Consider the following 18,307-nt stretch of genomic DNA (forward strand, 5'->3'; position numbering starts at 1 on the left):
AAACAAACAAAAAACCCAAGCTGCTGGCGCCTACCAATTGGCGTTAGAGCCCTCACCCCTCCACAACTAGACCTAAATAGTTACTACCCGGCCCTGCGCTTCACCCCTTCCGAGAATCAGCTTTTCAGACAGGAAAGGATACTTTCTATATTCGACATGGTTCCACGACTGTTCTTGAGAGGCGAGAGTCAGGGTCAGCGGCATGGATCAGATAGCTGGGAGCTCTCAGCGGGGTTCTAGTCGGGAGGTGTGTCCTGCCAGTCTAGCTGTCCCCAATCCCACTTTCTGCTTCAAGGAAGGCCGGGGGGTGGAGCCCTCTGTGTCTGAGGGGCGGGGCTGGGGCAATGCCAAAATGGTTGCCTCTCAGAGGAGCCGTTAGAGTAAGCTGCAGTCGCTTGGGGGCGTTGGGGGACTGGAGGGCCGGAGGTTACGCCCCTCCCTCTCGTGTCCTTATCGTTCACCCTAAGGAAACCCAGCGCCTAACGGTTTTCGTCACCCAGCTGACCTTCGAGTTCTTTCTTTTGTCCTACTCCAAACTCTTGTTTAACCTTCCACCCAACCCCTTCTCTCAGATTTCGTACTATTCTTGACCCCTCACTTCTCAGAACTTAAGTCTTACGGATGAAGGGAAAAGGTATAGGGCTTTTAAAGTACATTTTTTAAAAGTTAGAATCGTATGAAATAAGAGCCTAAGGGATTAGCGGGTTTGGTAATTTTCAGTTGTGAGGTTCAGTTGAAGCTTTTAAAAAGGATCTTGATCCTTAAAAGCTTTACGTTAGACGGGAGGACAGAAAAAGGAAACCTAGGTTTAAGCGGTGAAGTTGCTGTGAAATGTATATTTGTAATAAATAGATTATTATTTTTATAATAGTGTAAAATATGAAAATTACTACAAAATATGTAATGGGCATGAAGTTAATAGAAATACTAAATAGTGATTAGCATTTATATGACTTATTAAAATATCCAAAGGTAATTTTTAGAGGCTAAACCTCTAGATTTTGGGGAAGGAAGGGGATCTTTGGCGTTGGTGTTGCTGTGTTTCAATTCAAAATTCTAGGAATTCCAAGAAAGAGTTAAGAGATACTACTTCGGGAGAAAAACTAACAAGAATAGCTATACCCTTACTGAGGAATTTTATGAGTTTGGCTTTAAAATTGTTCTTATCTTTAATTTTAAATATGTGGGAAAACGAGTAAATAATTGGCTAAACGTTTTTAGGATCATTTCCTCTTGAACCAAAATGGTTCTAAACGCTACCTTTTTACTTTTTTGTGTTGATGATTGGTAGGCTTCAGACTTGTTACCTAATTATAAACCCTTAAAACTGGAAAAAACCTTTTTGATTATAAAGTTCTGGGAAAAGAACAATCTGGAAACTGCATCCATAGATGAAACTGTATAAAGTTTTTTTTTTAAATTTTTTTCCCTCTCTCTCCCTCCATATATATCTATGTAGATATGTGGATGTTTAGGATGCAAGATTTATTTTTATGAAGACAGACAAAAGTTGGCAGATTTCATCACTTTCATCACTCTCCAGTGCTAGTTAAAAAACTGTATTTCCGAGTTGGAGAAAATTTGTTTTTGGTGAAAAGGTAACAAATATGTTTTAAAAAGTTCTTCCCTAAGTTTTTTTAATGTGTATTAACACAGCCTTTCAGTAAATCCACATATAGACAATAAAAATCCACTGGTATAGGCATTTCCAAGTTTTATGTAAAAGATTTTTAGTTACATTCTTTATAAAAAGAATAAGCCATTAAAAAGTGTTTTTAATTTTTACATGTTGTAGAACGTCTTAAGAGAGGGATATTAAGATAGGATCAGGTTCTTAGCATAATTAAGATATGAAGATATTTGTTCAGTTAGGAAATTCGTTGTCATTTTACATCTTAAGTAAAAAAAAAATCTTTGATTTTCTAACCACTTAGAAGATTAAGAAGTTGATTTTATCTTTATGGGTTCTAAGCTAATTTTGACTCCAAAAATTGCCCTCATGTTATTGCTTGAACATCTTATTTCTTAGAGTTAGATTTAGTGATTTTTCAAAAAAACTCTTAGGCACAGTAATAGAGCTATTTAAAGTATACCAAGTCATAACTACTGCTGTCGAAGGCAAGGAATTAAAATCTGTAAAAATCATAAACTTGTTTTATGGCAGAGCAAATACATCAAATTTTAATTGTTTTTATTAAATATTGAAAAGCTATAAAATAATATTTGTAAAACACTAGTACAGGATAAACAAAAGCAATACAACAAACTCCTGTGACCTGTCACACATTATGAGAGAAATGAAAAATACCATTCCCTATAAATTCCCTTGTGTACTCCTTTCCTAACCACATTCCTTTCTTTACCTCTAGAGGCAACTACTGTCTTGAATATATATAGAGAATTTCCCTCTTTTTTAAAAATAGTTTTACCATAGTATTTGCATCCCCAAACAATATGTTCTTTAGTGTTGCATATTTCTGAACGTTGTGCATAGGCATTTATACTGCTTTTTCTTCTTCTTTGACATGCTTTTGCAACCCATCATAATGTTCCTTCTATGTGTTACTATATTTAACCATAGTTCATTTTCATTTTCACTGCAGTAAAGTATTTCACTGTATGAATATAACAAAACTTATTTATCTACTCTCCTGATGATGGTTATTTAGGTCATTTCCACATTGATATTGCTTTAGTGTTATATTAACTCATACTCTGATGAAATGTTTAAGGTCAATAACTTATTTTAGTCTCCTAAACATGTATGAAATGTAGAAATGTATGGTTTATCCTGGTGGTGATTAAAGTTAACATTTTTAAAGCCGGACATATTCTTTAAAAATGTAATTTTACTCTGTCATCCTAAGCATGAATTGTTATATTCATTTTTATTTTATTTATATTTCCTATTGTTTTGGGTTATCTTAGATATTGGCTTTATTTCCTCCACTCTCCCAGATTTTGTAATAACCTCCTACCCTATCTAACCTAAATAAGCAATTGCCTTTTTCTTCTTTTAGTCTTAGAACAGGTCTGTAGTAATAAAGATTACAAGTATAAGACCTCTCAAACTGTTCTTTGGGGACTTAGTTTACTCTAAATAAAGATATTTAACTAAAACAACCCAAGCCACATATTGACAAACTCAGATTGGTAAAATTCATCTATGGAAAATTAGAAAGATGTGTTTTAAAATATCTTGAATTTTTATTGGGCTGCTTGTGTACTGGTAAAGAACCAGTACAGTCTCAAGTTCAATCAGCAGTTACTGAATACATTAAACTTTGGCATGAATAAAGCTAATGTCATAATTATAATAATGCTCCCAGGAAACTGAGTTATTTTCATGATTCTTCATTCTTAGTTCTCTAAATATTTTGCAATTCATTGCAAAATGATTTGCTTTTTAAAGTTAAAAACATTTATGAAATAATTGCAGTTGAAATCTAAGTTACGTAATTTTAAAAACTTAATTTCGGTTATTTTGTGACAGCACATTTTTGTTATTTGTTAGCAAGTAACATCAATATGATTAGAAAATTAAATAGTACATGATAGTTAATCTTTAAATGAAGAAGAAAGGAATACACCAGAAATGAGATTGGTGTAGTATTATATAGTATCTCTCAAACTTTAGTGTTCTTGTTAAAAATACAGATGATAGGGCCTTAACTCTCTAGATTCTGATAGAATGATTTTGGAGCAGGCCTCGGAAGTCTATATTTTACCTGTGTTTGTATAATGGAAATAAACATTCTAATAGAGAGTAAAATAAAAATGACATTCTAATATAGTATATGCTGCCTAAAATAACCCAATTTGGATAAAATGTCATAGTTTATAGAATGCTTCTTATACATCATTTTCTTTGATACTAAAAGTAATCAGAAGCAAACTGAGTAGGCATTATCATCCTCCTTTTACAATTAAAAAAAACACACAAAGATTAGAGAGATTATATGATTTTTCCCAAGCAAGTTTTGAGCAAATGGAGTCTGTATTCAGTTCAGGACTCTGATTCCTAATCCAGTACATTTGAATGCATACAGCAAATTGTCAAGGAGGAACCATAAATAAGACCACTTCTGCTTCTAGTTTTCTATAGCTCAAATACCCATTTATCATGAGTAAAATGAAGAACTTTTTTCCAGCTGGCTAGTAGTTTCTGTTGTTTCTGTAAGAAAAGTATTTGGTTTCTTGGAAATCCTAGAGAGGTGTAAATGAGGGTCTTTCCTATTTATGGTGGAAAAATGTTTTCCCAAGGCAGGCAAAGAATATCTTGCTGGTTTCATTGCTCTGCTATTTTTGATTTAATTTTCAAAATTTCATAGGCTAGCACTCTTCAAGTGATAGGTGAAAGAGATTAAAGCTACAGACAAGGTAATACTCTTTTAGCTGAGATAATTAGAAGTTGAAGTGGGAATAGAAGTTTAAAGACCAGAGGAATGAGTTTGAGTGTGTGCTGCCATAGGTGACCTAAAAAGTCATCCAATTCACAATTAGAAAGTGAGAGATGAGCAAAAGGAGGCAGGATGAGAAGCTGAATGTAAGTTTTATGTGACAGAAAAATAAAAAAAGTCTTGGATAATTACTGAAAATGCATCCACATATTTACCATTTCTCTAAGTGATAATGTCTACTATTTCATTGTTATTTTAATAATAAATGATGATATTTGGTGATAACGATATATAGTTATCAGAAAGATTTCTCTTGAAACCTTTATAATAACAGACCACTCAAGACTTTAAAATTTCTCTTTTCTAGGAAACCTTTTTAAAACTTGAATAATCAGCTGAAATTATATTTTGTCAGTTGATTGATTCTTAACAGGGTGATTTTGTGAGAAAGAACAAAGCATTTGCTATTATTAGAGACACTTTCCACTTCAGATGATTCCAAAATAGTTTTGAGAGTTGTATGATTCACAAGTTCTTTAATATAGGTATAACTGTTCATAGAGAAACTAATTTTATATTTTTCTTTGTTCATTATAGTTGATTTATAAGGTATTAGTTTCAGGAGTATGACTTAGCAATTCAACATTTTTATAGATTATACTCTATTTAAAGTTATCATAAAATATTGGTTATATTCCCTGTTATCTACATTACATAATTGTAGCTTATTTATTTTATGCATAGTAGTTCATACCTCTTGATCACCTATGCCTCTCTTGCCACTTCCCCAATCCCCTCCCCCTCCCCACTGGTAACTACTATTTTGTTCAATGTATCTGTGAGTCGTTTTATGTATTGAAAATTCCAGTGTGTGTGGCATATATATGCCACATCTTCTTTATCCATTCATCTGTTGATAGACACTTAGTCGGTTTCCATATCATGGCTATTGTAAATAATGCTGCTGTGAACATTGATGTGCATATATCTTTTTGAATTTTTTTTTCCCCCTTTTTTCAGATATATACTCTGGAGTGGGATTGCTGGTAGTTCTATTTCTCATTTTTTAGAAGCCTCCATATTGTTTTCCAGAGTGGCTGCACCAATTTATATTCCCATCAATAGTGTACTAATGTTCTCTTTTCTCCTCATTCTCAGAAACATTTGGTATTTGTTGTCTTTTTGAAAATGAGTCATTCTGATGGGTGTGAGGTGATATTTCATTGTTGTTTTGATTTGCATTTCCCTGATGATTAGAGATGTTGAATATCTTTTCATGCCCCTATTGGCCATCTATATGACTTTTTTTGGAAAAATGTCTTTTTAGTTCTTCTGCCTATTTTTTAATTGTATTGTATTTTTTAATATTGAGTTTTATGAGCTGTTTATATATTTTGGATAGTAACCCTTTCTTCGCATATAATTTTTCTCTCATTCAGTAGGCTGCCTTTTCATTTTGTTGTTTTCCTTTGCTGTGGAAAAGTTTTTAAGTTTAATTAGATTTCATTTATTTATTTTTCCTTTTTCCCCTTCCCTGAGTAGACAGATCCAAAAAAAAAAAAAAAAAAAAAAAAAGGTTGTTAAGACAGGTCAAAGAATATACTGTCTATGTTTTATTCTAGGAGTTTTATGTCTTATATTTAGGTCTTAAATCCACTCTGAGTTTACTTTTATATGGTATGAGAAAATGTTCTAATTTCATTCCTTTACATGTACCCGTCCAGTTTTCCCAGGACCACTTATTGAAGAGATTGTCTTTTCTCTGTTGCGTACTCTTGCCTCCTCTATTATAGATTAATTGACCAAAAGTGCATGGGTTTATTTCTGGGCTCTCTATTTTGTACTTTTGGTCTATGTGTTTGCTTTTTTGCCAGTACTATGCTATTTTGATTACTGTAGCTTTGTTGAATAGAATGAAGTCAGGGAGCATGATACTTCCAGCTTTGTTCTTTTTTTCTCAAGATTGCTTTGGCTATTCAAGGTCCTTTGTAGTTCTGTATGAATTTTAGGATTATTTTTTTTCTAGTTCTGTGAAAAATGTCATGAGTATCTGTATAGGAATTGTCTGAAATCTGTAGATTGCTTTGGGTAGTATGGACAGTTTAATAATATTAAATCTTCCAATCCACAAACACAGGATATCTTTCCATTTCTTTGTATCATCTTTATTTTCCTTCAGTGTCATAGTTTTCAGAGTGTAAGTCTTTCACTTCCTTAGTTATGTTTATTCTTAGGGTTTTTTAATGTGATTTTAAATTGAATTCTTTTCTTCCTTTGTCTTCCTCATAGCTCATTATTAGTGTATATAAAAACCACAGATATCAGTATATTAATCTTGCATCTTGTAACTTTACTGCATTCATTTATCCTAGTAATTTTTTGGTGAAGACTTTAGGGTTTTCTATATATAGTGTTATGTCATCTACAAATAAATATTTACTCCCTTCCATTTTGGCTGCTATTTATTTATTTTTCTTTTCTGATTGCTGTGGCTAGGACTTACAGTACTATGTTAAATAGGAGTGATGAGGGTGGTTATCCTTTTCTTGTTCCTAATTTTAGAGGAAAGGCTGAGAAACTCATTTTTACTAAAACTTTTTATATCTCTATTATTTTACCATCCAGAAGCTGTTTGAAGAAAGCTCTTAAAAGAAGAAAAAGCAAAATTAAGAGACTTATCAGAAGGAAAAGTGAATGCAAGGTAAAAAAGAAACAAAGCACTAGCTCTCTTAAAATATTATTCTTTGCTCCTATACCCCATTTTATTGGTCATAGTACCTATATACTTAGCTCCAGATACAGCTTTTATTTAGTGTTACTTTCTTATTACTTTTCATACAAGATAAATTTTGGAATCTCAAGTCAAAATACTGTCAAATTCATTGCCCTGGTTTTGTCTAATGATTGGTTAAAACAGAGTTATCATGCTTTGTAAATTTTTCAAGTCCTCTATAATTTAGTACATACGTTCTTTGATTTTTCTTCAAAATCAGCTATAGTGTGGCCCACAATTCTTATCTCTATATCCAAGTTTCACAACCAGCACCATAGACATTGGTCAATTATTTGATTTTGGGGTTCATCCTATATATTGTAGGGTATTTAGCAGTATCCCCCTAGATACTAGTAAAACCCCTCCAAGTTGTGACAACCAAAAATGTCTCCAGATACTGTCAAATATCCCCTGGAGGATAAAATCACCACCATTTAAGAACCGCTTCTCTAGCACTAGAATTATCTAGCACTGGCTAGACAGACACACAATGATAGGAAAATAAAATCTTTAATTTTAAGCTTACTCTTTATCTGGAATAACCATAGCAAGATCAGCATAACAATAACATCTCTAAGTTTTGAACCATTTTACTATAACTAGTGAAATTAATATCCAGGAAAGGATTTTGAAATCATTGCAAAACTTTTCACTTTGGAGGCAGTAGAAAGAGCAAGCATTTGGAATCATTCAGAGCTTGGTTTCACTTTCTGTTTCTTATACTAAATAGCCACTTATCTTGGACAAATTATTTAACCTCTAGGTGTTTCAATTTTCTCATTTGCAAAAACAGTGATAACAACATTTATTTTCTATGTCTGTTGTGAGTATTAAGGGAGATTATCCTGGAGTTCCCATTGTGGCTCAGTGGGCTAGGAATCCTGCATAGTGTCTGAGAGGATGTGGACTTACTCAGTGGGTTAAGGATCCAGCATTGCCACAAGCCGTGGCATAGATCAAAGATGCTGCTCAGATCTGGTGTTGCTGTGGCTGTGGTATAGGAGGGTAGCTGCAGCTCCAATTTGACCCCTAGCCCGGGAACTTCTGTATGCCACAGGTGTGGCCCTACAAAGAAGAAAATAAAAGAAAAAATAAGTTAAATGAAATTATCTTGATTGGTAAAATAATTTGAATAGAGGCTCTTCAACATGGTAGCTAAATAATGTACTCTCTATTCAAAACAAATGAACAAAAACCTCAGCTAAGAGGTAAACATCATCAAGAAAGGTATCTGAAACTAAAGAGAAAGCCATACTGATTGATGTAAAAGTATGCCCTTGGTGCTTTGACAGATGTAGGCATTTATATTAAGCTTTCATTGAGACAGAATTAATGTCAAGAGAAGGTCTATAGGAGTTCCCATCATGGCTCAGCAGAAATGAATCTGACTAATATCCATGAAGATGCAGGTTCAGTTCCTGGCCTCACTCAGTGGCTTAAGGATCCAGCGTTGCCATGAGCTGTGGTGTAGGTCGCAGACCTTGCTCGGACCTGGCATTGCTGTGGCTATGGCGTAGGCTGGAAGCTACAGTTCCGATTTGACCCTTGGCCTGGGAACCTCCATGTGCCTAGGACTGTACAACTGACATTATCAGTAACAGAATACTGAGCTGGATGGACTCTGAGTCTGATCCAGAATGGCTTTTATTATTCTCTTATTCAGTTGAAGGAAAGACTATCTACAGGACAAGATCAATGTTTCAGGCAAAGTCTACAAAGGGTAAATATATCAGGTTAATTGCCTTTTTGATTCGCATGGCTCTGGTCTAGAAAATTTGTCATATATTCCCAACCTTTCTGAACTTCATAGTTTTAAAGACCATTGTTGGTCAGTTGTAGCTGAGATATACTAAAAATTAACATTTTCTTTTGTATTTCTTTCCTGAAATGGGCTTTGTGTAAGGCATGTGAAGATATAGAGGGAAATATAGATCACTTGATTCAACATAAGATTAGAATAAAAGAGGCAGCCAGGTAAAAGGCAATTTCTGGCAAGAATGTAAAGAAAAAATAAGAATTTATGAAAAAATATAGAACTGTAAAGAGGCAATCCTATGGGCATTCTTTATAGTAACTTGTTCAAATAGTATTTATCACACTTACAGAACTTTTCATTGAGATAACCACTTTGACCACAACAAATCTCAAATTCCATATTTGGTTTAAAAATCATTTAAAAATTTTATTTCACAAATTATTCCAGTAATTGTGTATCTTAGTTGCCTGAAGACACAATAGAGACTTTCTATGTCAATTGGATTCATCTGACCCATTTCTAAGTCAGGTTCTAAGACAAAGCTGAATCAGAACTAGGCAATGATCCAACTACACAAAAATTTATAAACTTCTATTTCTGTTTTTCAGATACAATTCTTTGTAAAAAAGAAATCATCCAATATTTCACATCTATCTAACTGAAGTGTCACTAACTGGAGGTAAGATACAAAGTTTAAAGAGGTAAAAATTTATAAGTTGGAGAGAAAACAAGGTGTTATACAACTTACTAAATACCATGTATCAGTTTGGTGTAAAGAAGACTTTCATCTTTTTAAAATGAAAGCATAGTTGATTTACATTGTTGTGCCAATTTCTGCTGGTCACTACGCAGAAATACATATATATGCATTCTTTTTATCATTATCTTCCATTATGTTCTATCCCAAAAGATTGGATATAGTTCCCTGTGCTATACAGTAGGACATCGTTGCTTACTCATTCTAAATGTAAAAGTTTGTGTCTACCAACCCCCAATTTCCAGTCCATCCCAGTGCCTTTCCCCTCCCCCTTGGCAACCACAAGATATAGGCCCAGGAGTGGGATTGCTGGATCATATGGTAGTTAAATATTTAGTCTTCTGATTAACCTCTATACTGTTTCCCATAGTGGTTGTACCAATTTACATGCCCACCTACAGTGGAGGAGGGTTCCCTTTTCTCCACACCCTGTCTAGAATTTGTTATTTATAGCCTTATCAATGATGGCCATTCTGACCAGTATGAGGTGGCACCTCATTTTAGTTTTGATTTGCATTTCTCTAATAATAAGTGATGTTAAAAATCTTTTCATATGCTTATTGGCCATCCATATGTCTTCTTTGGAGAAATGTTTATTTAGATCTTCTGCCCATTTTTTAAAATTTTATTTTTGTTAAAGTACAATTAATTTACAATGTTGTGTCAATTTCTGCTGTACAGCATAATGACATAGTCACACATATGTATACATTCTTTTGCTCATACTATCTTCCATCATGTTCTATCCCAAGAGATTGGATATAGTTCCCTGTGCTGTACAGTGACCTCACAGTTCTTCCCATTTTTCAACTGGGTTGTTTTGCTATAGTTTTGTGATGTATGAGTCGCTTGTATATTTTGGATATTAAGCTTTTGTCAATTGCATCCTTCACAAAGATTTTCTCCCATTCTGTGAGTTGTCTTTTTGGTTTTTTTTTTTTAATTTTACCTTATTTATTTCTTATTTATTTATTTATTTTTTCCACTGGGGACCAAGTTACACATACATGTATGTATACATAGTTTTTCCTCCCATTGTTGTGTTGCGATGTAAGTATCTAGACATAGTTCTCAGTGCTGCACAACTCAACAGCAAAAAAAACAACCATCCAAGGGAAAAATGGGCAAAAGACCTGAATAACTATTCTCAAAGAAAGATATACAGATGGCCAACAAGCACATGAAAAAATGCTCAACATCGCTGATTATTAGAGAAATTCAAATCAAAACTACCATGAGATACCACCTCACAACAGTCAGAATGGCCATCATTAATAAGTCCACAAATAACAAGTGCTGGAGGGGGTGTGGAGAAAAGGGAATCCTTCTACACTGTTGGTGGGAATATAAGCTGGTACAGCCACTATGGAGAACAGTATGGAGGTACCTTAGAAATCTATCCATAGAACTTCCATATGACCCTGCAATCCCACTCTTGGGCATATATTTGGTTTTTTAAATATTTCTTTTGAAGGGCAAAATCTTTTGAATTTAATTAGATCCCATTGGTTTGTATTTGTTCTTGTCATTATTCTAGGGGATGGGTCAAATAAGATATTGCTGAAATTTATGTCAAAGAGCCTATGTTTTCCTCTAGAAAATTTATAGTATCTAGCCTTACATTTAGGTTTTTTATCCATTCTGAGTTTATTGTTGTATATGGTGTTAGAGAATGTTCTAATTTCATTCTTTTACATGTAGCTTTCCAGTTTTCCTGGCACCACTTATTGAAGAGACTGTCTTTCCTACACTGTATGTTCTTGCCTCCTTTATCATGTTGACCCAAATAGCAAATTCTTTATATCTTAACATATTAGATAATTTTGATATCAGTTAGTAACTGATCATGAATCAGTATCCAACAGAATTAGCGGTAGAAAATACTCTCTTATGAAACTCAGGTGTCTTTGGGCTGATAATGATAAAAAATCAATTTTGGTGCTAGCAAATTATCCTGATTTTATGAATGGTAATAATTACAAGTTAAGTGTCTGGTGATCCTGCAACTTTTTTCATAGTACTTTTTTCATAGTACAAGACATTTTTCATAGTACTAAAAAAGAACATGCCAATATGCAATTTAATTCTGAAAGATATGAGGTGGTACCTCATTGTACTTTGGATTTGCATTTCTCTAATAATTAGTGATGTTGAGTATCTTTTCATGTATTTTTTGGCCATCTGTCTGACTTCTTTGGAGAAAAGTCTATTTAGGTCTTCTGCCCATTTTTCAATTGGGTTGTTTGGGGTTTTTTTGTTGTTGTGTTGTATGAGTTGTTTGTGTATTTTGGAGATTGAGCCCTTGTTGTTTGCATCATTTGTGACTATTTTATCCCATTCTGTTGGTTGTCTTTTTGGGTTTTTTAATGGTTTCCTTTTCTGTACATCATCTTGTAAATTTGATTAGGTCTCATTTGTTTATTTTTGTTTTTATTTCTATTACTTTGGGAGACTGACCTAATAAAACATTTGTAGAGTTTATATCAGGCAGTGTTTTGTCTGTGTTCTCTTATAGGAGTTTGATGGTGTCATATCTTATGTTTAAGTCTGTAAGCCATTTTGAGTTTATTTTTGTGCATGATGTGACAGTGTGTTCTAGTTTCATTGATTTACATGCAGCTGTCCATTGTTCCCAGGATCATTTGCTGAAGAACCTGTCTTTTTTCCATTTTAGAATCTTGCCCCCTTTGTCAAAGATTAACTGACTGTAGGCATGGGTTCATTTCTGTGCTCTTTATTCTGTTTCGTTGATCCATATGTCGGCTTTTGTACTAGTACCACTTTGCTTTGTTTACTATAGCTTTGTAGTAGTGTCTGAAGTCTGGGAGAGTTATGCCTCATGCTTTGTTGTTTTTTCCTCAGGATTGCTTTGGAAATTCTGTTTTTTATGGCTCCATACAAATGTTTAGATTATTCGTTTTAGTTCTGTGAAAAATGTCATGGGTAATTTGATAGGGATCACATTAAATCTGTAAATTGATTTGGACAGTATGACTATTTTAACAATATTAATTCTTCCACTCCAAGAGCATGGGATATGGTTCCATTTCTTTGAGTCCTCTTTAATTTGCTTTATTAATTTTTTTTTATTTCTCAGCATATAAGCCTTTCACCTCCTTAGTTAGGTTTATTCCTAAGTATTTTTGGTTCAATTTTAAAAGGTATTGTATTTTACATTCTTTTCTGATATTTCATTGTTAGTATATAGAAATTCAACCTATTTATGAATGTCAATTGCATATCCTTCTATTTTTCTGAATCTGTTTATCAGATTGAGTAGTTTCATGTGTGGAGTCATTAGGGTTTTATACGTATAGTGTCATGTTATATGTGTACAGTGACATTTTTCCTCTTCTCTTCTTATTTGGATACCTTTAATAAGTCTACAAATAGCAAGGGCTGGAGAGGGTGTAGAGAAAAGGGAAAACAGTATTGAGGGTCCTCAGAAAACTAAAAATAGAACTACCATATGATCCCGCAATCCCACTTCTGGGCATATATCCAGACAAAACTATATTCAGAAAATACAAGCACCCCTGTGTTCATAGCAGCAAAATTCACAGTACCCAGGACATGGAAACAACCTATATGTCCATTGACAGATGAATGGATTAAGAAGATGTTGTACATATATACAGTAGAATACTGAAGTCTGGGAGAGTTATGCCTCATGCATTAAAGAGCCATTAAAAAGAATGAAACAATACCATTTGCAGCAACATGGATACAAATAGAGATATCATACTAAATGAAGTAAGTCAGAAAGAGAAAGACAAATACCATATGGTATCACTTATAACTGGAATCTAAAATATGGCACAAATGAACTTATCTACAAAACAGAAACAGACTCACAGACACAGAGGACAGAGTTGCTGTTGCCAAGTGCAAGAGGGGGAGGGAGTGGGATGGATTGGGAGTTTGATATTAGTAGATGAAAACTATTATATTTAGAATGGAAAAGCAGTGAGGTCCTACTGTACAGCACGGGGAACTATATCCAATCTCTTAGGCTAGACCGTGATGGAAAATAATATAACAAAATGATGTATATATTAAAAAGTAAAGTGTAGTTGTTACAGCAAACAAGTCCTATTTTATTATTTTTAACTATGTATGAAATATTTTAATCATATAAAGAAGTGTAGTAAGAACTTTTAAATACTGGCCCTCTCTTAAAAGGAATACACAAAAAACTATCTTCAAGCTTGTAATCATAGCAAAAATTGAGATCACAAACTTCACAGATACTGCACTGATTTTATTAAAAACCAATAGTTTCTCTTCTTCGTGGAGCAGACTTAAGGTTTTAAATACTTTTGGAGTTTTTTCTTTGTGTATAGGTTCTCCTTATAATGTCTTTGTACTAATGACTTAATAGGGTATATCTTTGTTGAATCTAATTAATCAATTAATATACATTTATGGATATCTTCTTTCCCCACAACTCTGGATGAAAAAGTAATATAAGACATGAAATCTGTCCTCAAGGAAGTTACAATTCAGTTATAGGAATAAAGCCAGCATATATTAAAGAATTAGATAAAATTAAGTATTAACTTTGCACCACTGGTTTAGAAGAGATCAGTGTTGAGTAGAATGCTCAAGGTTTTATGGAAGACATTAGACTTGATGATTGGATTAGGAAGATGTGGTATGTATACACAATGGAATACTACTCAGCCATTAAAAAGAACAAGATAATACCATTGGCAGCAACAAGGATGGAACTAGAGACTCTCATACTTAAGTGAGGTAAGTCAGAAAGAGAAAGACAGATACCATATGATATCACTTATATCTGGAATCTAATAAATGGCACAAATGAACCTTTCCACAGAAAAGAAAATCATGGACTTGGAGAATAGATTTGTGGTTGCCCGGGGGGTGGGAGGGAGTGGGATGGACTTGGAGCTTGGGGTTAATAGATGCAGACTATTGCCTTTGGAGTGGATTAGCAATGAGATCCTGCTGTGTAGCACTGGGAACTCTTTCTAGTCACTTATGATGGAACATGTAATGTGAGAAAAAAGATTGTATACATGTATGTGTAACTGGGTCACCATGCTGTACAGTAGAAAATAAAGGTAAAGAAAAATAGGATATACCAAGAGGAAAAGAAAAATAATTCTAGATATGTAGAATGATAAGATTGAAGACACAAGGGAAAGAATCAATATCTTTTTCCACTCCAGGAGTAGGCCTGTGTTGGTTTAGTCAATAACTCCACCTTAAATCTTAACTCAGAGATTATAAAACTCTAGTTTTTATGTAATTAAGTAATGTATTTCTTGTTTATTCCATAGCTTATATTCACTGGCTGAAAATACTACCAATCAAATAAGCATATCAAGGATAATATCTTAGTAATATTTTCCCAGTTAAATATGTCCTTAGTAGAGGTTAAATATGGTGATATTTAAAAGATAGTTCAGAGCTGTGTGATATTAGAATTGTTTTACAGATATCAGAACCAGATAATAAATCAGTTGCCCCTTGTTTATCGTTTGACACTATGGCATCATTACACTATTTTCCACATAAGCAAAAACAAATTGTTAGAGATTTTACTATATTACCTATAGTTGCATCACCATTTTTTTTTTCACTTTTCACTTAATATAACACAAACAAAATGATGCTACATTAAGGTCTCATTATTGCTAAAGAACTCAATGGCATACAAATAATGAGAAAATTTACAAGTTGTAAATAAAATTTAAGTTATTGGTACTGAAGTATGTATTCTTTTTATTTGTTCCCTTGAATAAATTTTAAACTAACACCACCTTATTTGATGGGATATCAACTGCCACGTGGTTATAATAGAAGAGTGAAGATGAACCCAATTTAGGCATTTGAATCAAAAGAGATACCATTTTGATTCAGGTTGATTCAGAGAATATTTTGGTAGTATGGATTATTCATTTTAGAAATTGATAACACTGCCTTACTACCCAAACAGTAGACAGGGCAAGTTCCAAATTTTAGATTGAACATGTATTTAGAATTGTTTCTCATTATTAAAGAGCCTGTAGTTGTACTTTGTATTTTTATATGTATTTTTTACTTGGGTGTTAACAAAGGAGTGAACCACCAAACGTTTTATTTTCTTACGTTCTCTGTGAAGTCTTCTTCCACCTCCCATGATATTATGTTGCATAAAACTCCCTTTATGTCTTTTATTATAAAAACATTATAAGTTTATTCACAAAATGGGAAAAACTCATGTATGTTATAGTGCTTCAAAACGTGAAGGAGAAAACTAATAGCATAAGCAACATAATGAAAAAAAGGTGTATTCTACAAAAGAGTTTCATGGAAATGGCTAAGGTTATTGAATTTCAGTTCTCTCTACCAAAATGGGTCTAAGATATGCTACTTTTATTTCCTTTCTTTTTTTTTGGTCTATCTAAAGTTAAGGAGACCATTTACAGGCTAGAATAGATTGTCATGTTTTAACCATGTGGGTATAGACTAATATAATTTGAAAATAAAATCTTATGGCATGGTATATAACTGAATAGTATTTGAACTAAGCAAAAATTTCATTTTACAAAATCAATTTATCTACTTTTAATTATATTGCTGATTTGTGAAATAATTAAAAAATGAAAAAAATCTTAGTCGTATAATATTTTTAATTAATGAAATAATTGATAGGTGGCTCTATTTATAGTGTGTCCACTCTGTAGGTCTTAAATATGACAATAGGCATTACCTGTGTGGACTAAATAACTAGATATGGTTCCTAGGCTAAGAATTTTTTCATAAACCTGCTACTGTCCTGAGATTCCAAATTTAGGTATAATGTATGATCCTACGTATATATACTTAGTGATAACTTCCAGAAATATAGTGATGACTTCCAGGCACAGTATATCTTCATTATTTACAGATTCCATATTTGCCTACTCATTAAAATCTAATTGCAACCTTAAATCAATACTTGTAATTGTTTGTTTTTGTACATTACTGACATGCATAGAGCAGTGAATATTGTGATTTGCCCAATAAATAAGGCTATTCTCTGCCTTATTTCAGCCCTTTAGTGTCACATTTTTCACATTTGGGTTTTTTTTTTTTCTTGAGATTTTGCTGCTTAAAATGGCCCTCAAGTATAGTGCTAAAATGCTGTCTAAGCATAAGAAAACTGATATACCTTATGGAGAAAATACATGTGTTAAATAAGCTTCATTCAGGCAAGAGTTATAGTGCTATTAGCTGTGAGTCGATATTAATGAATCAACTATAAATATATAGTTATATATATACTATATATATATAGTGTGTGTGTGTGTATATATATATATATATATATATATATATATATATAACAAAGTGTGATGATAAAATAGAAAAACATACAAACAAGGTTATGTATTAATTGGTTGAATAAAATGTTGTGACTGGCAGTAGCAGGAATCTAATACTTTATTTTCCCTAGGAAAAATCACTCATTACTTGCTAATTCAGTGTTTGTGGTGACTTTATGAGGTATAATTACTGCAGATAATGAGAATCAATTATATGTATTCTTTGTTGTGCTTCTGAAATCTGATGGGAAATGGGTCTTCTGTATGTTTTTAAATTATTTATTTCTGGCCAATTCATGACGTATAGCTTCTCTGAATCTTGAGTACATCTGTGGAGTTATCTTTTCATTTTGTATTTTGTATTATCAGATTTTTTAAAAATGTTCCCTTTATTCATTATGTCCTTGTTGTGGAATTAAATACAAATTATCCAAAAAGATTTAAATTTATAATGATTTGTGATTATATAAGTAAGCTGTGTCAGATGTTTTTAATATTTGTGTCATCTAATATATGTACGACTTTTGGGCATGTGTCTAAAGCAATAACAAGGCTCAGTCATATTTTGTATCTTATTTTTTTAAATTATAGTTGATTTGCAATGTTTCTTCAATTTCTGTTGTACAACAAAGTGACCCAATCCTACACAGTTCCCTGTGGTGTACAGTAGGGCCTCATTGCCCATCCATTCCACTTGTAACAGTTTGCATCCAAAAACCACAAATTGCCCATCCATCCCACTCCCTCCACCCTGGGAACTACAAGTCTGCTCTCCTTGGCCATGATCTGTTTCTGTTTTGTAGATGGGATCATCTGTGCCATATTTTAGATTCCACGAAGAAATGATATATGGTATTTGTCTTTTTCTTTCTGGCTTACTTTGCTTAGTATGATAATCTCTAATTCTTTCCATGTTGCTGCAAATGGCATCAGTTCATATTTTTTATGGCTGAGTAGTATTCCATTATACACACACACAACACACACACACACACACACACACATCTTCTTAATCCATTCATCTGTTGATGGACATTTAGGTTGTCTTGACTATTGTGAATAGTGCTGCAATGAACATAGGGGTGAATGTATCTTTTTCAATGAAACTTTTGTCCAAATATATGCCCAAGAGTGGGATTTCTTGATCATATCGTAGTTCTATATTTAGTTTTCTGAGATACCTCCATACTTTTTTTCAATTTACGTTCCCACCAACAGTGAAGGAGGGTACCCTTTTCTTCATACCCTCTCCAGCATTTGGTATTTATAGATTTATTAATTGTAACCATTCTGACTGCTGTGTGG

The 18,307-nt window shown here is 33.2% G+C and overlaps 1 protein-coding gene across 5 annotated transcripts in view; it reads left to right on the forward strand.

Moving 5' to 3' along the window:
• The first annotated feature begins 319 nt into the window (after positions 1–319).
• The window catches only part of TENT5D (terminal nucleotidyltransferase 5D), a 90,751-nt gene continuing 72,763 nt past the window's right edge, over positions 320–18,307 (forward strand). Inside the window, exons 1-4 of one of the 5 annotated variants that reach the window (XM_085006779.1) lie at positions 320–634; positions 1,460–1,598; positions 7,026–7,101; positions 9,538–9,608. The gene's annotated coding sequence lies outside the window, so the exon portion shown is untranslated. The remainder of the gene's footprint in view (positions 635–1,459; positions 1,599–7,025; positions 7,102–9,537; positions 9,609–18,307) is intronic. The other 4 variants (XM_085006780.1, XR_014834755.1, XM_085006781.1 and 1 more) reach the window with 4 other exon arrangements.

The sequence above is a fragment of the Sus scrofa genome, chromosome X, assembly GCF_054392235.1.
Source record: "Sus scrofa isolate SSC_HxYL_T2T_F1_AM1 chromosome X, Sscrofa_HxYL_maternal_Yorkshire_Landrace_v2.0, whole genome shotgun sequence".
Taxonomy (NCBI): domain Eukaryota; kingdom Metazoa; phylum Chordata; class Mammalia; order Artiodactyla; family Suidae; genus Sus; species Sus scrofa.